At 38.3% G+C, this 26,014-nt stretch overlaps 1 pseudogene; it reads right to left on the reverse strand.

The window, feature by feature from the left end:
- Nucleotides 1–146: 146 nt before the first annotated feature.
- Nucleotides 147–1,097, reverse strand: LOC100685678 (annotated as a pseudogene).
- Between the last annotated feature and the right edge of the window lie 24,917 nt (nucleotides 1,098–26,014).

Genomic DNA, 26,014 nt, shown 5'->3' on the forward strand with positions numbered 1-26,014 from the left:
GTATCTTGTTTTTTTTTTTTCCATTTTCCCAAGATTAAATGATTATTTAAAAAAAAAGCGCACCACACTGTATAGAAATCAATATTCTCTCCTATAATTCTGTGCATCTGGGACTATAGAAGTGTCACTGTCCCTGCCCCACATCTTCAAATTAACATTTTCAGGTCACAACAATAAGTCTTCCAAAGGGGACCTTCCGGAAAAACAAGCTATTTCCTCAGCTCATATTTCCCTCTTTTTGTAGCATGCACCAGCAATCTATCCAAGAAGTATATATTGGGGAGTAAGGAGGGGATCCACCAGCAAGCCCACAGTTGTTGACAGCCATAAGATTAGAGACAAGCACAAAGGGATAGGTCAACATACTGTCAAAAAAAATCCTGTGACAGTTTGGGAATAACTCTTCATTTCACTCATGGTAGAAACCCCACTGTCCAGTGCATAGGTATTGACAAGGTAGGCCAGTGAGTTACAGAGCCACAAAGAAATGATGTCACCTAGGAGGCAAGGAATAAGACCCGCAAAAATCCGAGGATGCCCTCTTCACAATAGATGGTTACTATGGAGTCATAAAATCTACAGTACTTGTATTCTCTGCCAATGAATTGTACCATAGATCTCAGTGTGATCACGTGGAAGGGATGTGTGATGAGGGTAGCAGCAGAACAGGCCATCATTTCTCGAGTTGTCTCCTTGATAACTTGGTCGAAGGAAGGTGTGACTTCTTTCTGTACATTTCCAGAGCCTAAATCCTCGACCTTGTCACATTCCTGGTAATGCTGTAAAACTTTACCATGGACCACAGTTCCAAGGACACCTGAACACAGTCTTAGAGTCAAGCCTGTGAACAACCCACACTTCCCATCGATGCTCGCAATGTGCTGAGTATAACAAAACAGACCAGGAAGCTGACATACTTGCTGCCAAAAATATTTTGTCCTATTATTGGAGGAAGAGGCTCATATCCCACATAACTGGGACAGGATGGTGAGGCCGGAGCCCCGGAGCACCTGACTGGCTGCATCCGCCCTGATGGCACCCGTGGGCGGACCAATATCCTCTTGTTTGAATATAGAATTGCCTAAAGAAAGACACATGATCTTCAACATATTTTGATATGCTTTTTTGCCAGCATATATTCTTTGGTGAGGTATCTCCTAAGGTATTTTGTCTGTTTTTAAATTGATGTTGCTTGTTTTCTTGTTGAGTTTTCAGAGTTCTTTATATATTTGGGATAACTGTCCATTATTAGATGTGCTTTTGTAGACATGTTCTCCCAGTCTCCTTCTCCAGAGAGTGCCTTTCTCATCCCAGAAGTTGTAGTCTACTCCCTGATCCTTGATGCTTATCTTACTGACAGTATGTTGTCATTAATTTATTCTATCGAGCAAGTCGATCTTTACAAGGAATTTACTTTTGTGATAAAAGACATCTCCCGCACATTTTACTTCTCTTGTTTATTGTATTTGTGGCTGAACCTTTATGCGTATGCTATCTTCTTCTATTCCTTGGTCATATATTGAACATGAACAGGTTTTCCAAACCGTTTTTGTTTTACCATTATTTCCTTTCTGGCACCACTTACCAGAAAACTGTTTTTAACCACTCTTTCAGGGCTGTGGTTTGGTGGCCCTTTGTCTATCTGATATTCTATTGATATTGAGCAGGGAGTGGAAAGTTGTTGTTTCTTGGCATTGTTTGTTTATTGAACACCCTCTTACACATAAAAAAACAATCCTCATCAAATGTAAGTCCATCGTTTCAAGGAAAAATTAGTTTGCTTGCTTGTTTGTGTGTTTTGTGGAAATTCTATTCAGGCTTCATTTTTGTCTCCCCAAATCACTTTTACAGAAACACTAATCCCCATTATTTTGGCTACATAGTGGGTGCAGTTACATCCTCTACACCATCTGTCAAAGGAAGAAAAGAGGTAAATTATGTAAATATTTGGCCAAGCTGTCATTAGTTTTAAATGTAGATGTGTAGAAATACAACTGGAATACGCTGAAAAATCTCCCCCATGGAGAGCCACCTCCTGCAGAGTATTTTATCTTATTTATTATCTCTTTATCTGTGTTCTAGTTAATCTCTATTTAAGTCCAAAGATAATTAATTCTTGATGATTATGTTTATCTGATTTTCCCTTTCATGGCTTTCTTTCCAGCTGGGAAAAATAAAACAAAAGCAAAATATTGAATTCTGTGGAATTTCCCTGTCTTGGTTGTGACTTAATTATAGAATCACTATCCTGGTTTAAGCGAGTTTCTGAGTCTTTATCTGCCAAACTGGTGTGGGATGAAAATCAGTTATTAGTTTGAATATTTCTCTTTTGGTATATCTCACTCCTTTCATCAATAATAATTTGGTAATTTTAAAAATTAAAATATATTATTTTTTTCTCTAATTCCACATTAGTTCTCAAAATTTTGGGTGTGACATTGTACCCTCCTTGATGGATTTCTGTAATATATTTTGATACTTTTTTTTTCTAGTTATGTCATTAAGTGTAAGGGGAGAAAAATCTGGGATAGCTTAATATTGCCACAGAATATTGCCACAGAAGAGTCCTAACGTGGATTTTAGAAATCAAATTCTTGGCAAATATTTGCACATAGTAATCTGAGATTGATTTGTGCAAAAAAAAAAAAAAGTGCTAAAAATCCTAGAGTTAGACTTTTGGAAAGTGCATTAATTATACTAAGCCATTAGAGTATAATGATTACATAAATAATGAAAAGCCTGAGGAATTATGAAGGTTTAAATTAAATTCTAAATTTTCTTAACTTAAGCTAAGTGTTTTCATAAGCGATTTAAAATAGTTTCATTATATTTAATAATTTTGTAATAGATTGCTGCATTATAGAATATTTAAGTCAGCCGATCTCTTATTAACACACAATTTTATAAAACCTTAGTTTTTGAGTAGCTACTTCTTGTTTTCCTTTTCACAAACACAACATTGTGTGTGAAACTGTATTTACATTAGGGGAGAAGGAGAAAAATCACTGTTTCTTGAGAGTTTCAACAATTGACTAATAGACATTGTTTGGCATCAGTGAACAACATACTTTTTTTTTTAAGATTTTATTTACTTATTCATGAGAGACAGAGAGAGGCAGAGACACAGGCAGAGGGAGAAGCAGGTTCCATGCAGGGAGCCCGACGTGGGACTCGATCCCGGGTCTCCAGGATCAGGCCCTGGGCTGAAGGCAGCGCTAAACCGCTGAGCCATCCGGGCTGCCCACAATATACTTTCAACAAGAAGATTTAGTTTTAATTAATTAATGTATTTGTTTTTAGTTTTCTAGAAATGGGTTCTCCTAAACTGTTTTAGAATAATTGTATTGCATGAGATATAAATGATAAATAAGGGTAGTAAAATGTCTTTTATGTTAAGCAATAAGCTTGTAATTAATGAAATTTATGCAAGATAGATGTCTCTTTCCTTGAACTTCAGGAACCAGGGTACGTTAATTAAGGGCTGAGGTCTGCACATTCATCCACTTTTCTACAACTCCCCACCCCTCCTGTCTTCTCTCTCTCAAATAGCATTTAAAATACTTAGACTAAGTCATATTTTTAATGGAGGCACATGAGAAAAAATGAATAAGACATTCTACTTGCACAAATGAATCTTATCACTTAATACAGAGAGCAGGTGGATTGAGATAAATTAAAATATAACTTGGCCTTTCCCATCTTAGCGATATGGCCACAGTTGCCTTCACCTTCTCCAGTGAATGTAAATTACTGTCTGTTTTCCAGCTTCCAGCCTCAAGACCGTACTTTATTATTTCTTATAAGGCAGGGCTGCTAGCAATGATTTCTCTGTTTTGTTTCTCTTGGAACTTTTATTTCATCTTCATTTTTGAAAATAGTTTTTCTGCCTATCATTGTCATCTGACCACCCTTATTTCTGATGAGAAGTCAGCTATTCATCTTACTGGGATTGCCTTTCACATAGCAAGTAATTTTTTTTCTTTTGTTGCTTTCAGTATTTTCACTTTGTCTCTGGCTGTAAGCTTTGATATATTTGGATGTGAATCTTTAACCTACTTAGATATGTAAGTTAATGTATTTCATCAAATGAGGGGATTTCTGAGTCCTGAGAGAAGAGGTGGAGTTGCTGAAAGACTCAACAGACAGACAAACCCCATGGTCTGTAAGAAGAACACGAGGTAGCAAGTGATTTGTAGCTGGAGGCAATGACTGCATCCACAGATTCAAGAAGTATGTACTACCACAGTGGCTGAAGATGGCAATGGGAACAGAGGCATGGAAGTGAGAGTCCAGAAACTCGATCACAATGCGATCAGAGTCCAGAAGACCCAAGCAGATCTGTGGCTCTCTCCCTGGCTACATCATTGTTCCCTTGCTGTCATACCAGACCCCACACTCTGATCAAAAGAGGAATGGAGGGGGAGAGACTACAAGAGACTAAATATTTTATACTGCAGACATGGAGTTAGCCAAAAGCATATAGGTAGGTAGGTGGGTAGGTAGGTAGGTAGGTTGGTAGGTAGGTAAATGGATATAGCTATTGCCAGTTAAATGAAACACATAGAACAATATGATGTATTTGTCATCAAAAGTGACTATTTTCAAGAGAACATATAAGGAACAATTCAAGACTTCTTTCAGTTTAGGGTGTGCGAGCTTATGAGCAAGGACAAATCAGTCAATGAAAAATTAGCATGCTATGTTTTATTTGCATATATGAACAGTAGTGTGAAACTATTTACATCTTTGTCACAAATATACAAATACTAGTGAAGTAATCTACACGGATTTACTAAGAAATAGAAAAAAAAAAGAAGAAAAAAACCAACACAGAAATTTTTTTGGCTCAATTTCTTTTTTTTATATAAATTTATTTTTTATTGCTGTTCAATTTGCCAACATATAGAATAACACCCAGTGCTCATCCCATCAAGTGCCCCCCTCAGTGCCAGTCACCAAGTCACCCCCACCCCCTGCCCACCTCCCCTTCTACCACCCCTAGTTCGTTTCCCAGAGTTAGGAGTCTCTCATGTTCTGTCTCCCTTTCTGATATTTCCCATTCATTTTTCTCCTTTCCCCTTCATTCCCTTTCACTAATTTTTATATTCCCCAAATGAATGAGACCATATAATGTTTGTCCTTCTCCGATTGACTTATTTCACTCAGCATAATACCCTCCAGTTCCATCCACGTTGAAGCAAATGGTGGGTATTTGTCGTTTCTAATAGCTGAGTAATATTCCATTGCATACATAAACCACATCTTTATCCATTCATCTTTCGATGGACACCGAGGTTCCTTCCACAGTTTGGCTATTGTGGACATTGCTGCTAGAAACATCGGGGTGCAGGGGTCCTGGCGTTTCATTGCATCTGTATCTTTGGGGTAAATCCCCAGCAGTGCAATTGCTGGGTCGTAGGGGAGATTTATTTTTAACTCTTTGAGGAACCTCCACACAGTTTTCCAGAGTAGCTGCACCAGTTCACATTCCCACCAACAGTGTAAGAGGGTTCCCCTTTCTCCACATCCTCTCCAACATTTGTGGTTTCCTGCCTTGTTAATTTTCCCCCTTCTCACTGGTGTGAGGTGGTATCTCATTGTGGTTTTGATTTGTATTTCCCTGATGGTAAGTGATGCAGAGCATTTTCTCATGTGTGTGTTGGCCATGTCTATGTCTTCCTCTGTGAGATTTCTGTTCCTATCTTTTGCCCATTTCATGATTGGATTGTTTGTTTCTTTGCTGTTGAGTATAATAAGTTCTTTATAGATCTTGGATACTAGCCCTTTATCTGATACGTCATTTGCAAATATCTTCTCCCATTCTGTAGGTTGTCTTTTCGTTTTGTTGACTGCATCCTTTGCTGTGCAAAAGCTTCTTATCTTGATTAAGTCCCAATAGTTCATTTTTGCTTTTGTTTCTCTTGCTTTCATGGATGTATCTTGGAAGAAAGTTACTGTGGCCAAGTTCAAGAAGGGTGTTGCCTGTGTTCTCTAGGATTTTGATGGATTCTTGTCTCACATTTAGATCTTTCATCCATTTTGAGTTTATCTTTGTGTATGGTGCAAGAGAGTGGTCTAGTTTCATTCTTCTGCATGTGGATGTCCAATTTTCCCAGCACCATTTATTGAAGAGACTGTCTTTTTTCCAGTGGATAGTCTTTCCTCCTTTATGGAATATTAGTTGACCATAAAGTTGAGGGTCCACTTCTGGATTCTCTATTCTGTTCCATTGATCTATGTGTCTGTTTTTGGCAACACAGAAGTTTAATGAAGTTTATGCACTAAAAGACTCAATACTTAAAGAAATGAATTCTTCCCAAAGCAATTTATAAAGATCTTTCAAACCTGACTTAAATTTCAATACAATGACTTTAAACTTAACCTAAAAAAAAAAAACAATTGATAGAACATATTGAAAAAGTATGCAGAGAACCAAGAAAAATATTTGAAGATATATTTTAACATTTGGACATAATTTGTAAATAAATTATAATATGATTTGGAACATGATGTGAAGATTTGAAAATAAATTATAGCATGTGGTTAATTGCTAAAAATTTGTGGTTAATTTGTAAAAAGTTATTTTACAATGTGAGAGATGTTTATTGTTTATTCTTATTGTTGTTCTACTGTAGAACTATCTTAGGTGAAGGACAGATTCAAGAAACCTTCCTATCTTCCTATCTCTGTAGTAGGCATCTCTAGAAATATAAAATACAGCCCTTTCATACAGAAAGCATTAGGGTTTCTATAATATGTATTTTGACCTCTGTTTGCTGTGAAATGTATTGAAGTATTATCCATTTTTAAAACTTTCACAGGATCACTCCTAAACAGCCTAAGTCACTATGTCAATTAGAATTTCCTCTATTATGTGGACAATATTGCTTCAACTATATCATGTACTACTTTCCCTTTTTAAAAATTGTATATATTTTTACATTTCCATAATAATGTCTTTTATAAAATTTTGCATTATAGACATGGTTTCTCATATTTAAAAAAAGAAACAAATTAATGCTTGTGCCTATGTTTATGAGTTATCTAAAATAAAAATATATGATAAACTTATCTAAGTTTGGAGAAATATATATTTCATACATGTATAACATGTGTATGAACACATGGGGAACTCCACATATATTTCTCTATATAGATATTTGTAAGTGCATATATATACATATACTGAGAGAGAGAGAAATGTAGTTGTAGGTGAAGATAGGGAATTTCATATAAGTGAAATATAATAGCGTATTTTTTAGTGAGACTAGAAAGAAATAGATTTTCTTTACTCAGGTGGATAAATTTGCTTTCCATATGGAAACAAACATTTTTCATATTGACTCAACAAATTTTTTCATACGAAGTGATTTCAACATTGCTTTAATATTATTGGTATTGAGATACATTTTAAAGCTCCTTGCTAATATTAGAATAGTATAGGGATGACTAATTGAAATAATATTTCTGATTTAAGACTTTCAGGAGAAATATAATTTAACCATCCGAGAATCTGCTCAACAAAGTACTTGAAAGATTTTATTTACTGTCATAACCCTTTGAATATTAAAATGATTTTTGTTGCCTTCAGCAAATTCTAGAAAATAAGAGTGTCAGAGACTATACCGAGTGTTAGTACAAAATTAAAATAAATTCAAAATGAAAAAAAAGAAAATTACTTCCATTATCTCAGAATAGTTAAAACTATACAGCCCCATGATAATTTACTTCATTCTATAAAAGTGAATTTACTTAAGCAAAGCAACAGGCTGAAATCATTCTGTAAAGGCTTATGAGAAAAAAAAAAAAAAACTGTACTAAAATTACATTCAAAAATAGTCTAAAGATGAAAATATAGAATAGCTTATCTGTAAAAAAGTGAGATATTAACCTCATTAATCTGCATCCCTGTGAAATAGGTCGGCTTTTGAATGCCACTGTAAATCTCTGCACATTAAATTTTAATCCTGGTTTTACATAATCAACACTAGTTCATTTTTTCCTGAGCCTTTTGACTTTTATATATTTAGAGGTATATTTTGTGTATGCATGTGGTGGCAGAGGATCAGAAATAGGAGAAACACAGAAAAAGAGCTAAAGTATTCAAGTATCTCTTTGACATTTAAGTTACTTTTGTTATCTTGGGAAACCTACTCAATTCCCTTTACCTTTAATAATGAATGAATATTTTTCAGGACCTAACTTATCAAGTATAGGGCTCTTATTGACCTAACTTATCATGCACCCACCCCACCCCTGCACACCAATGTGCCTTCTCCACATTTCTCCTCTCACAATTTCTTCCACTCTTCTTAATGTTCTGGGATCATCTATAATAATTCTTTTTCTTCTTCTTCTTCTCCTCCTCCACCTCGTCTTCCTCCTTCTTCCCTAATACCTCTGCACTTCCCAAATATCTTTTTTTTTTCCCAACTGCAATTTTTTTTTCTCCAAAGAGAAAACAGTGATATATATATATTTTATATTTTTTATTGGAGTTCAATTTGCCAACATATAGCATTATACCCAGTGCTCATCCCACCAAGTGTCCCCCTCAGTGCCCATCACCCAGTCACCCCAATCTTCCGCCCACCTCCCCTTCCACCACCCCTTGTTCATTTCCCAGAGTTAGGTGTCTCTCATGTTTTGTCACCCTCACTGATATTTTCATTCATTTTCTCTCCTTTCCCCTTTATTCCCTTTCACTAATTTTTATATTCCCCAAATGAATGAGACCATATAATGTTTGTCCTTTTCCAATTATTTCACTCAGCATAATACCCTCCAGGTCCATCCACGTTGAAGCAAATGGTGAGTATTTGTCGTTTCTAATGGCTGAGTACCAAATATCTGATTCTTTTTAATTCTCCATGGTCTTTACCATGTGGCTATTCATCTACACAAATCCATTAGACAATACTTACTTTTTGACTATAACCTGTGTATTAGTGATTTTACTACTTTCTCCTCTGCATTCTGTCTATCTTTAGATATACTTTTATATTTTATGTTCTCCTTAGAATATTTCCTAATATTTACCTGGTAAGCCCCTATGTTCCTTAATATAAATTCCTAAGTTTTCACATCAAGACACTACTTAACAACTATCCTATGACTATCACTGACATGTCCTTCCTCCTTTCATAACTGAAATTTCTAAATCCTTTATCATAGTTTTTCTCTCCTCTCAATGGATCTGTCAGTAATTACTTAGAATATATTATTTCTAATAGATCCTTTCTCTGTCTTCCCAGCTAAAACTTTACCAACTTCTGCATAAATTATTACACAGCTGATTCCTATCATCCATCGGTTACTGCACAGATGATTCCTTCCTGGCTTTGTTTCCATACAAGACATAGAAAAAATAGCACTCTTCATCTTTTGTATGTGTTTTTATAGGGAGTGGTCTGAGGATTTTAAGGTCAAAAGCCATGTAGTCTTTTAGCCTTACCCTCAAGAGAAGTAACCATCTTCTGATGATAAGTTCATCAGTGAGAACCAAAAAGACTTCAACTGCAATGGCAGAGGATCCTCACTACTACATCTGGAATTTATTGACTAGGACCTGTTCCCATAAATAATACACCTTACATGCAATTTGGGCAATTTATTAGTAAAATATAGTCTTTGCTTTTAAAAAAAAATAAAGTAGACTCCACGTTCAGCTTGGAGCCCAACATAGGGTTTGAACTCATGATCCGGGGGATCAAGACTTGAGCTCAAGAGCAGATGCTTAATTGACCGAGTCACTCAGGCTCCCCTATAGTCTTTGCTTTTAAAATGGCAAAACATTGAGTAACATTCTGCATCTCTGTTGTTCTCTCACTTAAATTGTACATAACCCTGAAACCTTAGGTGAGGTTTAAACTCCTTATAATGTGTTTGCTAACAGTGCCAGCCCTCAGTGATACTCAATTACTCTTTTATAGTTCTTATAGTCCTCTCTACATTGTCATACTGGTAATCTCAGGTACTCTTATGTTTTCCATATATTTTTAGATATCCTGTCCTTAAGTAACATTTTTTTTCATTTAAAAATATATATTTATTTATTCATGAGAGAGACAGAGACACAGGCAGAGGGAGAAGAAGGCTCACCACATGGAGCCCAATGCGGGACTCGATCCTGGATCCCAGGATCATGCCCTGAGCTGACAGCAGACACTCAACTGCTGAGCCACCCAGGTGTCCCTTTTTTTCATTTTTTTATTTCCCTTCGCCCTCAACCTAACACTAGGCACCCCTAACATATTTATTTAGTACTCCATTATATGATTTATGGATTACTATCATACTAATAAGTAATGATGTACATCTATGACAGAGAAATTTTAATATTCTAAAGTGCATTTGATGTTTTTAAGGGAATACAGAAGTAAATGAGAACTGTTCCTATAATGCCACAGTTCTTTCACCTTTAAAATATTTATCAATAATTTAGAGGATAGCATTTCTCCTTTCCTCCTGCACTAATGCATTACGCTGTACCTGGTTCCCTGAAATGTCAATGCGCCTTCCCAAGATACTGAATTAGCAATACGGACTGATTTAGACAGCTTAAAACTTGAGAATCCTAAGTAGAAGTAAACAGAAATGTGAAAGTTAAAGCCATCACTTTAGAGAAAAGTTTATTTTGGCCTTCAATAGTAGACATTGGTAGTACTTAACTTATCAAAGCTATATCCCTGGCTAAAAAAGGAAGAGAAACAAGAAATCCCAGCTGAATTTTCTCCCTTAATTGCTCAGTAGCCAACTCTACAAATTGATTCCATCATAAAAATGCAATTTAACTTTTTTTTGAAGGGGGAGATTTTAATTGATTTTAATATTGCAAGCGTCTTATCTGGTTCATTGCTCCCGATGGCATTAGGGAGGTATATCTCAATAAGGGCTGCTACTATATTAAATCAGTATATCAATACACCCTGCATTAAGAAGCAAGGGCCTTAGAGAATCTATGAATCAAGGAGTAAAGAAGAATGGTTGCTGAATTCCAGCCTTCTTAAAACAAATGCATTAATGGAAAAACATCATAAAAGTTCTCCTTTGTGCTGAGGGATATATAAAGCAAAAATGCAGAGCATGGTAAATAGTTCCCTTCCAAATATTGATATAAAGCATTAAAATGTTTACTCTGGGGCAGAAAATTCAAATAGTTACATCAAAATAATGCATATAAGCTCTACGGATTAAAAAAAAAGTGATGACCTTCTTTATGACAATCATTTCTTCTAAAATGAAGAAAGTAACTGTCGTACCTTTCTCACAAGAATGCAGACACCTCCAATTTATGACCCGCTTAGGCTCCACACTGAACAAGAGGAAATCTGTAGACCTTTGACTGAATTTTCACAAGCAAGTTGGAAATACTGGTGGACAGAATCCTTGAAAACAGCTAGTTAATCTCTGATAAAATATAATAATTATATTACACTATAGTTAATATCAGTATTTTACTAGGGAAAAAATGCTTACCAAACAAAAAGAAAGGAAGAAAAAAGGAAAGAAAATAAAAGACAATTTTCCACACAAAACAGCATGAGTGATTGCTCTTAGATCTGCTATGACTATAATCATGGTAGTAATAATGATGACAGTTAACATCTATTTTCCAACACTGGACTTGCTGTGCATTTTTCCTCACAATGCTCATTTATACTGTAATCATCTCTACTCAAGGCTGAGAATATTATAGCAAAAATTAATTTATTAACATGCTGATGTACAAAGGGATAGAACTGTATCTCTGCTTTTAGAGTCACACTTTATTAACTGGCCCTCCTGTCATGAGTGGATGACCAGCCTCTCTCTAGTGTTAGCTTTGTTGACAGGAAATAAGCTTCACATGGAATTGAGAAAATCTTTCCCCAAAAAAGATGGATTCCTCAGGTTATGCGTTTATCGTGGCTTACATGATCACATCAGGAAGAAAAGATTGGTGGTGTGAGTGTGATCTTGCAAAGTCATTAATGACAGGGGTGAGAAACTGAGCCTCTGAGTGTTACAGGAAACTGGATTTCTGCTATTGAATATAAGCAAAACCGCAGAGCAATCACTGAAGGAGAATGTGTTGGTGAATAGTTCCAGGTGGAATGTAGAACAGCAGTGACAGACACAGGACATTGGAGATGATAACACTTCCAAAAGTTGGATGGGATGGAGAGGACATGATTATAAATCAAGGAATCATGCACCAGAGCATTGGTGGTATGGTGGTTAGTGTAGCTGCCTTCCAAGGAATCATGGACAAATTGAAAGAGGGGAATTGTTTACAATTCAACATGCACTCAGTGTGGTGGCTTACTAAATATTACATTATTTCTTTACTAATGGAATTTATGTTAATTTCAGAATTGTAGTTTAGGGACATGTTTTACCATGAGAATAAGAGGGACAGTGAAATCAGAAAAGGGAGGAGCAGGTGATGTGGATGCAGTGAAGCCAGAGGATTTTTGATACAAACAGCAAGGTTTTAATTGAATTGTGTTTGTACATTTATGCTATAAACCTCTGGAATCGGTACACTATATTCTGTTATTATCACAAAACCTTAATAGATGGCCAATATTATCACTCTATAAGTGAAGAAATTTCTAGCTTGTTAATGGCAGAACCATAATTCAGATCCAGTTTTTAGATTCTGTAGCTCATAATCTCATCTGCCCACAGTAGCATGTAGCCACAGAAAATTTTTCTTTATTAATAGCTGAAATGTCATTATAAAAATTGTTGCCATATAGCAATTATTTTTAAAAGTACCAAAATAAAACCATGTATTGGTCACAATTCCCAAAAAAAGAGAGTCAATCTTCAAAGCTAAAGGTATTTTGCTTGTCAGGAAGAAAGACCACAGAATTCAGGAAAGGTAATGCTCAGTCAAGAAAAAAGTGTGGGTAAGACTCAAGGTCATTGTTGACAAGAGCAAATAAGGAAAAAGAAAAAATGGCATAAGGAAATACAGAAAATCCAACTCATATTAGGTTGAAGGTAACTTGGTGATGTTGGATTCTATTCAATTACTTTTTATTAACTTATTTAGTGGGTGCAATTTTTAAAAAAATACATAAGTGTGTGCACTTTCATATGCATTAAACATTCTACTCTATGCTTAAAAGTTATATGTTTGTATTTCTGAAAAATCAATGCAAGCAACTTGGCTTTGTTCTCATAACTCTAATGTCTGGTTTTGGGTGGAAAAAACCTAATTATAAAACTCCTTTCTTTCTCTTCCCTCTCATGTCCTGTATAATGATTACCATACCATATATGTTTTTTTTTTAATTTATTTTTTATTGGTGTTCAATTCACCAACATACAGAATAACCCCCAGTGCTCGTCACCCATTCACTCCCACCCTCCACTCTCCTCCACTTCTACCACCCCAAGTTCCTTTCCCAGAGTTAGCAGTCATTATGTTCTGTCTCCCTTTCTGATATTTCCTACACATTTCTTCTCCCTTCCCTTATATTCCCTTTCACTATTATTTATATTCCCCAAATGAATGAGACCATATAATGTTTGTCCTTCTCCGACTGACTTACTTCACTCAGCATAATACCCTCCAGTTCCATCCACGTTGAAGCAAATGGTGGGTATTTGTCATTTCTAATAGCTGAGTAATATTCCATTGTATACATAAACCACATCTTCTTTATCCATTCATCTTTCGATGGACACCGAGGCTCCTTCCACAGTTTGGCTATTGTGGACATTGCTGCTAGAAACATCGGGGTGCAGGTGTCCCGGCATTTCATTGCATCTGAATCTTTGGGGTAAATCCCCAACAGTGCAATTGCTGGGTCGTAGGGCAGGTCTATTTTTAACTCTTGAGGAACCTCCACACAGTTTTCCAGAGTGGCTGCACCAGTTCACATTCCCACCAACAGTGTAAGAGGGTTCCCTTTTACTCCGCATCCTCTCCAACATTTGTGGCTTCCTGCCTTGCTAATTTTCCCCATTCTCACTGGTGTGAGGTGGTATCACATTGTGGTTTTGATTTGTATTTCCCTGATGGCAAGTGATGCAGAGCATTTTCTCATGTGCATGTTGGCCATGTCTATGTCTTCCTCTGTGAGATTTCTGTTCATGTCTTTTGCCCATTTCATGATTGGATTGTTTGTTTCTTTGGTGTTGAGTTGAATAAGTCCTTTATAGATCTTGGAAACTAGCCCTTTATCTGATACGTCATTTGCAAATATCTTCTCCCATTCTGTAGGTTGTCTTTGAGTTTAGTTGACTGTATCCTTTGCTGTGCAGAAGCTTCTTATCTTGATTAAGTCCCAATAGTTCATTTTTGCTTTTGTTTCTCTTGCCTTCGTGGATGTATTTTGCAAAAAGTTACTGTGGCCGAGTTCAAAAAGGGTGCTGCCTGTGTTCTTCTCTAGGATTTTGATGGAATCTTGTCTCACGTTTAGATCTTTCATCCATTTTGAGTTTATCTTTGTGTATGGTGCAAGAGAGTGGTCTAGTTTCATTCTTCTGCATGTGGATGTCCAATTTTCCCAGCACCATTTATTGAAGAGACTTTCTTCCAGTGGATAGTCTTTCCTCCTTTATGGAATATTAGTTGACCATAAAGTTCAGGGTCCACTTCTGGGGTCTCTATTCTGTTCCATTGATCTATGTGTCTGTTTTTGTGCCAGTACCACACTGTCTTGATGACCACAGCTTTGTAGTACAACCTGAAATCTGGCATTGTGATGCCCCCAGATATGGTTTTCTTTTTTAAAATTCCCCTGGCTATTCGGGGTCTTTTCTGATTCCACACAAATCTTAAAATAATTTGTTCTAATTCTCTGAAGAAAGTCCATGGTATTTTGATAGGGGTTGCATTAAACGTGTATATTGCCCTGGGTAACATTGACATTTTCACAATATTAATTCTGCCAATCCATGAGCATGGAATATTTTTCCATCTCTTTGTGTCTTCCTCAATTTCTTTCAGAAGTGTTCTATAGTTTTTAGGGTATAGATCCTTTACCTCTTTGGTTAGGTTTATTCCTGGGTATCTTATGCTTTTGGGTGCAATTGTAAATGGGATTGACTCCTTAATTTCTCTTTCTTCAGTCTCATTGTTAGTGTATAGAAATGCCATTGATTTCTGGGCATTGATTTTGTATCCTGCCACGCTACCAAATTGCTGTATGAGTTCTAGCAATCTTGGGGTGGAGACTTTTGGGTTTTCTATGTAGAGTATCATGTCATCGGCGAAGAGGGAGAGTTTGACTTCTTCTTTGCCAATTTGAATGCTTTTAATGTCTTTTTGTTGTCTGATTGCTGAGGCTAGGACTTCCAGGACTATGTTGAATAGCAGTGGTGAGAGTGGACATCCCTGTCTTGTTCCTGATCTTAGGGGAAAGGCTCCCAGTGCTCCCTTTGAGAATGATATTTGCTGTGGGCTTTTCGTAGATGGCTTTTAAGATGTCAAAGAATGTTCCCTCTATCCCTACACTCTGAAGAGTTTTGATCAGGAATGGATGCTGTATTTTGTCAAATGCTTTCTCTGCATCTATTGAGAGGATCATATGGTTCTTTGTTTTTCTCTTGCTGATATGATGAATCACATTGATTGTTTTACGGGTGTTGAACCAGCCTTGTGTCCCAGGGATAAATCCTACTTGGTCATGGTGAATAATTTTCTTAATGTACTGTTGGATCCTATTGGCCAGTATCTTGTTGAGAATTTTTGCATCCATGTTCATCAGGGATATTGGTCTGTAATTCTCCTTTTTGGTTGGGTCTTTGTCTGGTTTTGGAATTAAGGTGATGCTGGCCTCATAGAACGAATTTGGAAGTACTCCATCTCTTTCTATCTTTCCAAACAGCTTTAGGAGAATAGGTATGGTTTCTTCTTTAAACGTTTGATAGAATTCCCCTGGGAAGCCATCTGGCCCTGGACTCTCGTGTCTTGGGGGGTTTTTGATGACTGCTTCCATTTCCTCCCTGGTTATCGGCCTGTTCAGGTTTTCTATTTCTTCCCATTCCAGTTTTGTTAGTTTGTGGCTTCCCAGGAATGCCTCCATTTCTCCTAGATTGCCTAATTTATTGGCGTATAGCTGTTCATAATATGTTTTTAAAATTGTTTGTATTTCTTTGGTGTTGGTAGTGATCTCTCCTTTCTCATTCATGATTTTATTAATTTGAGTCTTCTCTCTCTTCTTTTTAATAAGGCTGGCTAATGGTTTATCTATCTTATTAATTTGTTCAAAGAACCAACTCCTGGTTCTGTTGATCTGTTCCACAGTTCTTCTGGTCTCGATTTCGTTGAGTTCTGCTCAAATCTTTAGTAACTCTCTTCTTCTGCTGGGCATAGGGTCCATCTGCTGTTTTTTCTCTAGCTCCTTTATGTGTAAGGTTAGCTTTTGTATTTGAGTTCTTTCCAGTTTTTGGATGGATGCTTGTATTGCGATGTATTTCCCCCTTAGGACTGCTTTTGCTGCATCCCAAAGATTTTGAATGGTTGTGTCTTCATTCTCATTAGTTTCCATGAATCTTTTTAATTCTTCCTTAATTTCCTGGTTGATCCTTTCATCTTTTAGCAGGATGGTCCTTCACCTCCACGTGTTTGAGGTCCTTCCAAACTTCTTGTTTTGATTTAGTTCTAATTTCAAGGCATTATGGTCTGAGAATATGCAGGGGACGATCCCAATCTTTTGGTATCAGTTCAGACCCGATTTGTGACCCAGTATGTGGTCTATTCTGGAGACAGTTCCATGTGCACTTGAGAAGAATGTGTATTCAGTTGAGTTTGGATGTAAAGTTCTGTAGATATCTGTGAAATCCATCTGGTCCAGTGTATCATTTAAAGCTCTCGTTTCTTTGGAGATGTTGTGCTTAGAAGACCTATTGAGTATAGAAAGAGCTAGATTGAGGTCACCAAGTATAATTGTATTATTATCTAAGTATTTCTTCACTTTGGTTATTAATTGATATATATTTGGCAGCTCCCACATTCGGGGCATATATATTGAGGATTGTTAAGTCCTCTTGTTGGATAGTTCCTTTAAGTATGAGATAGTGTCCCTTTTCATCTCTCACTACAATCTTCGGGGTAAATTTTAGTTTATCTGATATAAGGATGGCTACCCCTGCTTTCTTTTGAGGACCATTCAAATGGTAAATGGTTCTCCAACCTTTTATTTTCAGGCTACAGGTGTCCTTCTGTCTAAAATGAGTCTCTTGTAGACAGCAAATGGATGGGTCCTGCTTTTTTATCCAGTCTGAAACCCTGTGCTTTTGATGGGGTCATTAAGCCCGTTCACGTTCATAGTTACTATTGAGAGATATAAGTTTAGTGTCATCATGATATCTATTCAATCCTTGTTTTTGTGGATTGTTCCACTGAACTTCTTCTTAAAGGGGAATTTTAAGACTCCCCCTTAAAATTTCTTGCAGAGCTGGTTTGGAGGTCACATATTCTTTTAGTTGCTGCCTATCTTGGAAGCTCTTTCTCTCTCCTTCCATTTTGAATGAGAGCCTTGCTGGATAAAGTATTCTTGGTTGCATGTTTTTCTTATTCAGGACCCTGAATATATCCTGCCAGCCCTTTCTGGCCTGCCAGGTCTCTTTGGAGAGGTCTGCTGTTACCCTAATACTCCTCCCTATAAAAGTCAGGGATTTCTTGTCTCTTGCTGCTTTAAGAATCTTCTCTTTATCTTTGGAATTTGCAAGCTTCACTGTTAAATGTCGAGGTGTTGAATGGTTTAATTGATTTTAGGGGGGGGGATCTCTCTATTTCCTGGATCTGAATGCCTGTTTCCCTTCCCAGATTAGGAAAGTTTTCATCTAGAATTTGTTCAAATACATATTCTGGCCCTCTGGCCCTTTCGGCGCCCTCAGGAACACCAATTAAACGTAGGTTTTTCTTCCTCAGGCTGTCGTTTATTTCTCTTAATCTGTCTTCATGGTCTTTTAATTGTCTGTCTTTTTTCCTCAGTTTCCCTCTTTGCCATCAACTTGTCTTCTACGTCACTCACTCGTTCTTCCACCTCGTTAACCCTCGTCGTTAGGACTTCTAGTTTGGATTGCATCTCATTCAATTGATTTTTAATTTCTGCCTGATTGGATCTAAATTCTGCAGTCATGAAGTCTCTTGAGTCCTTTATGCTTTTTTCTAGAGCCACCAGTAGCTGTACAATAGTGCTTCTGAATTGGCTTTCTGACATTGAATTGTAATCCAGATTTTGTAACTCTGTGGGAGAGAGGACTGTTTCTGATTCTTTCTTTTGAGGTGAGGTTTTCCTTCTAGTTATTTTGCTCAGTGCAGAGTGGCCAAAAGCAAGTTGTACTGGGAAAAGGAGAAAAAGAGAGGAGAGAAAGAAGGAAAGAAAAGAGAAAGAGAAAAAAAAAAAGGAAGAAAAAAAAAGAAGAAAAAGAGAAAGAAAAAGAAAGGAAAAAAAGGGTGGTGGAAGGAAACAAATCAAAAAGCAAAACAAAACAAAAGAGGAAAAAAAAAAAAAAAAACACGGGGGAGTATCTTCTGATTCTGTGTACTTTAAGTCCCTTGCCTTCCCCTGGAACCTGTCCGTCTAGCTTGTCTTCTGGGGGAGGGGCCTGTTGTGCTGATTTTCAGGTGTTAGCAGTTGGGGGAGCTGCTGTGCCCCTGTCTGGTGCAGGGCTCAGTGGGGGTTGTTTGCCCCGTGAGGCCCCAGGAGGAACAGCCCCAGTGGCGGGGCAGCTCTGGAAACCTGGATTCAGCCCCCGCAGTAGCTCCGGAGCTCTCCGTCTGCAGGGCCTGGAGGCTCCGGGCGGGGCCGCTGATCTGCTCAGCTGGGGCAGGAGCGTCCTCGCTGTCCTGGGCCCTCCCGGCCTCTGCCTGTCCCGGGGGAGGCCGGATCCTGGGCTGTGTCCCGGCGCCCTGTGCTCCGGAGCCTGCGCTGTTGGATTCGCGCTCCCGCCCCGCAGCCCCCTCCGCGGAGCCGCCCCCGAGCCCCCCGAGCTGCTCCGGGTCCCGCCGTGCGCGCTGCAGCCCTTAGGGAGCTCGGCGCATCTCCCGGGGCGCAGGTGTCTGTCAGTGTCCCCGGGAGCCCGAGGGCATCCCCGCCCTCCTGGGTCCTGCTCCAACTCCCCACGAGCCCCTTTCCCCCGGGAAGGTCGGTGCAGCTCCTGCGTCTCCGGGACGGGGCTCTCCTGTCCTGGGGACCCTCGCCCCGGCCTCAGCCCGGCTCCTCGCGGGGCCCCTCCCCCTTGGAGGCCTTTTGTGTCTTTATTTCTTTTTCCCCGTCTTCCTAGCTTGGTAGAAGCGCGAACTCTTCTCACGGTAGCATTCCAGCTGTTCTCTCTTTAAATCTCAGGCCGAATTCGTAGGTTTTCAGGATGATCTGAAGGTTATTTAGGTAATTTGGTGGGGACAGGTGACTTGGGGACCCTACTCTTCCGCCATCGTGCCCCTCCCCTCCCATACCATATATGTAATTTGACATCAACTGCTTACGGTTCTAAAAACATGCTTTATATTTTAGTCTCTAAGACATTGTTCAAACTATTCTATTAATCCAGAGTAGCTTTGCTCCAATTCACCTCTTACCTAAACTTTATGAATTTCCTATCATTCAGATAAATGACACCCTCTTATGTGAAAACAACTTCTAGTTAAATTTATTTCTTGTTCACTCTTCATAACACACTTTGTTAGATATGAAAGTATCTGTATATTTGTCTGTATCCACCTAGATTTTAAGCCCTTAAAGGTAGGTTCCACGAGTTATTTGGCTCTGCAGAACAAATGAATTCATAAATGAATTAGCCCTGCAACATTTTTGTAGAATTGGGATTACACAAAAAGTTGAAAAATGAGGAAAAACTGATTTTGCAAAAAATTATGATAGAGCTTCTATAAGAAGTGGCTCATATATAAATTTATATTACACAACATAGAAATCAAAGTTCAGCTCAAATAACTGAAAATCTAATAGAAATATTTGTAAATGAAGAGTTTCCTCAACTTTGACAGATTATATTAATTGTTCTCATAAAACAGTGTCGACTTGCATGTCTAACACAAGTAAGCTAACAGAATGGTTTCAGCTTGTTAATTTCAGGAAGAAGCAAATAAGACTAATATTTAAATCAATTCTTGTAAATGGTATAAGGAGATCAATGGGTCTGACAAAACCAGGTATCCCTTAAAAAATCTTATTGCCACATATGCTACAATTTTCTCCTCTGGCTTTCCATGACCTCTCAGCTGAGCTACTAGCCTTCTACTTGGACTGCTTTTATAAAGGATCAGGTCATGAAATCTCTCTTTCTTTTCCATTTTCATTCTTCAAGAGTAAATTAGATGCCAAGCATTCGTACATGAAGGCAATGCGCCTATTCCCTTAAAAGTTAGTTTGTTATTTTTAGCCAGATGTTAAACTCTGCATTACTTCTGATTTCCAGGAATCATGAATTTAATTTAAAAAAATATATATCATCACATCATCTCTTTAAACTCCACATTCAATTTGCAAAAAATAATTACAGTCCCATTGAAGAGTTAATGGGATTATTCATCTTAAAACACCATAGAACAAATGTACCTAACCATTTCAAACACAGACTCTGATTAAAACACAACCCTATGTTTGCTACAGGTTGCTTTTCATTTGGATCGTTATTTTAAGATAATTCTTGCCATTTTAAGTGGACAAAATATTAATGAGATATGATCTATGGTGTGTCTGTAATATATTGAAAACTAGACACCAAATCACACACTATAGAAGTTGTGTTTATTAGCACAAATACATATTCAGGATCATTTTGTCAGTGATTTCCACATGGTGTAAAGGTAGAGAGAACTTTATCCATTTCACATCCTCTAAGGCAGAACAACATCTTAATTTGGAAGGAATGTTTTCCTAAGCAGGTGTGGAGAGGTGTGGAAAGGGGGCCCACACTCAAATTGGACCAGTCCATAGCCAAACTGCCTTCCGGAGATAATGATAATCCTGTTTTTTTTCTGCATCCCAAGCTGGTGTGGTCAGGCCAGGAGTAAGCAAACCTGTGTTTGTTATTTGATGTTCATGTTGTCAAGTCTGTTTTACAGTCTGCTATTTTAATTTTTTTAATATCTTATTTATTTATTCATGAGAGACACAGAGAGAGGCACAGACACAGGCAGAGAGCCTGATGCGGGACTCAATCTCAAGACCTCGGCATCATGACCTGAGCCAAAGGCAGACGCTCAATCACTGAGCCACCCAGGTTTTTACAAGCCACCCACCATTTTTTTTTAAATGATAAACTATACAGAGACAGACTCGAAGATGCGAGCATGGAACAGCAAACCTAAATCTGTTTCATTCTTTCTTCCAGATTGATGAAGGAGCATCTAAAGGCAAAAGGAGTAATACTGTCCATTATATATCCTCCAAGCTGTCCTGGAAATTTTTTCATAGTTAAAAAATAATAATAAAATACAAAACACAAAGTATTCTTTTACTTTTTCATACCTAGGTGGTATTATAATTGCCAAGGAGCTACCCTGCCTGTACAATACTATTCTATTTCAGCAGCAATTTTTTTTAAGGACACACATGTCTTTCCTGATTCACAGCTGAAAACAGCCTTTTCCTCTCCATGAATCTTTCCAGGGACACCGGGGTTGTCCCTCTGTGGGTTTGTGAAACCCTTCCCTCCATCTCTTCATAACAAGCATAAATAGGCTTACTTTTTGTGCCCTCAATTAAATCAATCAACAAAACAAAACAGTCACTCACTGAAAATAGAATGGTACATTAGTGTTGGGTAAGGCTGTCTTTATTTTTAGGTGGCCAAGAGGGAAATGCTTCTGGCAGAATCGAAACATATGAGATCAATAGTTTTTAAAGAAAGGAAAATACCTTAATGCCTTCATGTGGAGTCACTGGCTGCCACCAAGAAGAAATTCTCATTAAATGCTCCCTTTTAAACATTAAAATTGAGGACAAGTGTTGAAGAGTATGGATCACTGGGAAATTAAAAGCATGACATATTTGAAACCTATGATTAATATCATATGGCATTGCAAAACTCAGTTAACAAGGCTCTTTGGAAGAAGTTTTCTATCATCTATCAAGCGATTGATAAATTGCAAATTGAAATCTACAATGCACTCAGATTATATTTACAGTTAAGGTAAAAAATTTGTTATTGATTGATTATTCAGCCTCTCCAACGTTAAATCAAGAACATTGTTTCTACAAAAGGAGAGATTTTATACACTTACAGTAATAAGCCTGGGATATATATTTCACCAACTTTGGTGTGGAAGAGGTCTCTGTTTTTCCAAGTCTGTGCTATAAAACTGTAATCTATTTTAGGGGGCAATCTCTGTATAAATCAATTGTGAACCGAAGTAAAAAATATAAAATAAAATATAGGATAAAAAAAAATGTAGGTTTGGGGGCACCTAGGTGGCTCAGTGGTTGAGTGTCTGCCTTTGGCTCAGGTCAGATCCTGGGGTTGTGGGATGGAGTCCCGCATGGGGATCTCTGTGGGAAGCCTGCTCCTCCTTCTGCCTATGTCACTGTGTCTCTCATGGGTAAATAAATAAAATCTTTAAAAAAAAAAATGGAGGTTTCAAAGTTCACATCTAAAGTGCTCTAGGGCAGAGCATTTTTTCTTTCTGAGTCTCTGCTGCATGACCTGTAATGTGGAAATAATAATGATAAATACAGTATAAATGCAAAATCAACAGAGTAAAGCATGCACAAAACTTTTTATCAGTAAAGCTCCACATAAGCCTTACTAACCTCCTCAATTTGTTGTATTGGCTGTAAATTGATAGAAGTAGCATTATTGGGGCTTAATTGCAGAATCGTACATGCTTATAGACATCAGATTCTAAGATCTCGTTGGCAGATGGTCGTGGCCAAATGTTATCCAACATTTTTTCAACTTGTCGCATTTCCTCATGACACTGAAATACAGTTTCACCAGAATGTCTGTACTATGACTAGATCAGAAGAGGGACCTTAGAGGACAGGCCACTCCCTTCTAATGTTGACATATGCAGGACATAGTACACTTCCGTTTTCTGGCAAAGAAGAGGAGCTGGTTGCAATAGATTTTGTTAAGAGAAGGAGAGCCACCCATGAGGAAACAAGAGAGCGACACTGCTCATTTCTGGTTCCCCATGTAAGGAGCTTGGAAGTTACCAGTCCATCCTAACAGCAAGTGAAATGCTGAAGAAACTGAAAAATGAAAACTCTTCTTGAATCCATAATGAGGAGGAGAAGACAGGGCAGATTGCTGCCCACACCGTTCCCCCAAACCCACCCAGATCAGAGAGACAGCTGCCCCTGTGCAGACTCAGGAGGTGGACACGCTGGGAATTGGAACCACATGGGGAAAACCGACTGTAATAAATTGCTAATTTGCTGGAGGCTCAGCGTGGACAAGTGTGAGAATCACACATTCCAGGAAGACCTAATATTAGGGGGTGCCCACGATATTGTGAGATTTACCTCCAGCAGCTCAACTGTGTTGCGACAATAAACATCCGAGAAAAATCCCTTTGTGCTTGTACAGGGGACCAGGAAAAGGAATTGCTTTGAAATCCCCAGAGCACTTGGTTTTTCTTAACAAGGCTGCCCCCCAGGAGAAACCAGTTAACCAGAATCTAACCTGCTGGGGCATCATCTGAGCCTACCTGATCTGGAAAAAGGGAAATAATGCAGCCCCAGCCAGCTCTTGCTATCCTGTCCCTCCTGAGCTGGAGAGAAAAGGAAAAGTGAGAAAAACCTCCATCAAGTGTCCAATCCAGAGACATAGGCTCACCAGCGACTGGGAGGCAATCCTAGGATCACAGAACACTTCCCCTGCCCCATACCTATCGCCACGACCCAAAGGCCTATTTCCAGCAGTTCCTTTATCCAGGATATGTCGTATCTGGCTATTGCTAAACAGTTACAAGGCAAAAAAAAAAAAAAAAAAAAAAAAAAAAATCAAAAACAAAAGCAAAAAAAACATAGTTCAAGGAGAGAGAGCAAGCATCAGAATCAGATATGGCAGGGGTGTCGGAATTACCAGACTGGGAATTTAAAACAACTATGAAATCACGGGCAATCTAATGGATAAAGTGGACAGCATGCAAGAACAGATGGACAATGAAAGCAGGAAGATGGAAATCCTAAGAAAGAACCCAAAAGAAATGCTGAAGGTAATAAGCACTATAACAGAAATGAAGGCCTTCGGAGGGTTTATTCGTAGCCTGGACCCAGCAGAGAAAAGACTCTCAGCAGGAGGATGTATCAATAGAGACTCTGAAAAGCAAAAATTGAAAAAAAAAAAAAAAAAAGAGAGAGAGAAAGAGAATAAGAATAGCCACGGTCTATAAGACAACCATGAAGGATGTGGCACACACATAATGAGAATTACAAACGATAATTTAAATTTCTTTTTCTAAGATAATTTTGCCTGTGATAGAAGTCCAGTTCTTGTGATGTGATGTTCAGTGTTTTAATTAAGTCACTGCAATGTCTTGCTTGCTTGCTTAGTTTTGTTTCTTTTTTCCAACGTTGAAGAAACTGAGTTTGGCTTACTTAGTTTTGAGACATCGCCTCTAACTGCTATCTTTGTTTCTCTGCACGTGTGGTTTCTCTTCTCCCTCCACTCGTCTTTAAAAATCTTTTGAGTTTCTGAGACCTGTGGTTTGGTGGCTTTTGTTCACATAATTCTTGGCCACTATTTCTTCATACATATCACCTGCCCAATTTTCTCTTTTGTACTTCCAGGCTTTCACTTACAAGTAAGCTGAGTCATTTGCTGCTCCCTAGCTCTTGGATGCTCTGTTCTATGTGAATGTGTGTTTTGTTTATTGTGCTTCTGCCTTCTTTTGTGTGTGTGTTTGTCACAGATTGCACAGTTGGAACTAGCCCCTCTTCAAGGGAACCAAATGTTTTCTAAGCTATTTGAGATATACTGATGAACCCATGGTAGGTGTTTATCATCTCCTTTACTATGCGTTTCATTCCTTGCCTTTCCATTTGCTTTTTGTCGGGGAGTTTTCATTTCTCTGCTGAATTTACTCACCCGATCTCTTGTGATGTCCATTATTTCCACTAGAGCTTTCAGAACACAATTCACAGATATTTTCAATTCTCTCTCTGGTTATCCCAATAACCTGGTCCTATCTCAGTCTGTTTCTGTTGGCTGGTTGTTTTCTTCTTTGAGATTTTCTTTTCTTGGTCGTCATTGTTTTTGTTTTATGTAAACATCAGCATCATGCATTGAACATCAAATATTTTATGAAGGGCAGGAGATGCAAAACTACAGTTTTTCTGCCTGAAAATCATCGTGCCTTTTCTTCTGCTAGGTAGGCCTTTAGGGTGGGCGATCAGGTCAATGTGGTCAGGAGTGGGGTGGTTTGAGATTTGTTGTCACAGAGGTCAGCATTAGCAACACAGGCTTCCAGGCCTCCCCTTGGCATAGGTATTCCAGGTGTGGGCTTGTCTGTCTGTCCCTCTCTTCTAGCTCTGCCTCGGCCTCAGAGCTGGTCTGTCCTGTGTACTGCCCATCAAAGACTATTTCCCTTCCTACACATGTCCTTCCCTTACTGCAGACTGCTGCTTATCCTTGCTGGTTGCTGGTTGAGGTGGGTCATGTTAGATTTCTCTTCCCAGTCATTCCCAGTAAGCCCATTTTGTTCTAGGTGTGGCCTCACACTTTGTTCTAGGTGTGGCTTTGGAAATGGTGTGTCCCATTCTCAGCCAAGAAACAGCTCAGAATGCATTCCTGCCCCTGGCCCACAGATAAAATTTCTTTCCTCCTTCCTTCCTTCTTTCCCATTTTTTCCTTCCTTCCTTCCTTCCTTCCTTCCTTCCTTCCTTCCTTCCTTCCTTCCTTCCTTCCTTCCTTCCTTCCTCCTTCCTTCCTTCCTTCCTTCCTTCCTTCCTTCCTTCCTTCCTTCCTCTTTCCTAATGAAGGAAGCAGGTAAGGACGAAGAGAAAAAAAGAAATCCTGAGTAGGAGGTTATGTGATGATTTCTTAATGTAAGGTTATGGGTGCGTTAGTTGTTGTTCTTTAGTATTTTATTTTTTATTGT

Source organism: Canis lupus, chromosome 1 (assembly GCF_011100685.1).
Source record: "Canis lupus familiaris isolate Mischka breed German Shepherd chromosome 1, alternate assembly UU_Cfam_GSD_1.0, whole genome shotgun sequence".
NCBI classification, from domain to species: domain Eukaryota; kingdom Metazoa; phylum Chordata; class Mammalia; order Carnivora; family Canidae; genus Canis; species Canis lupus.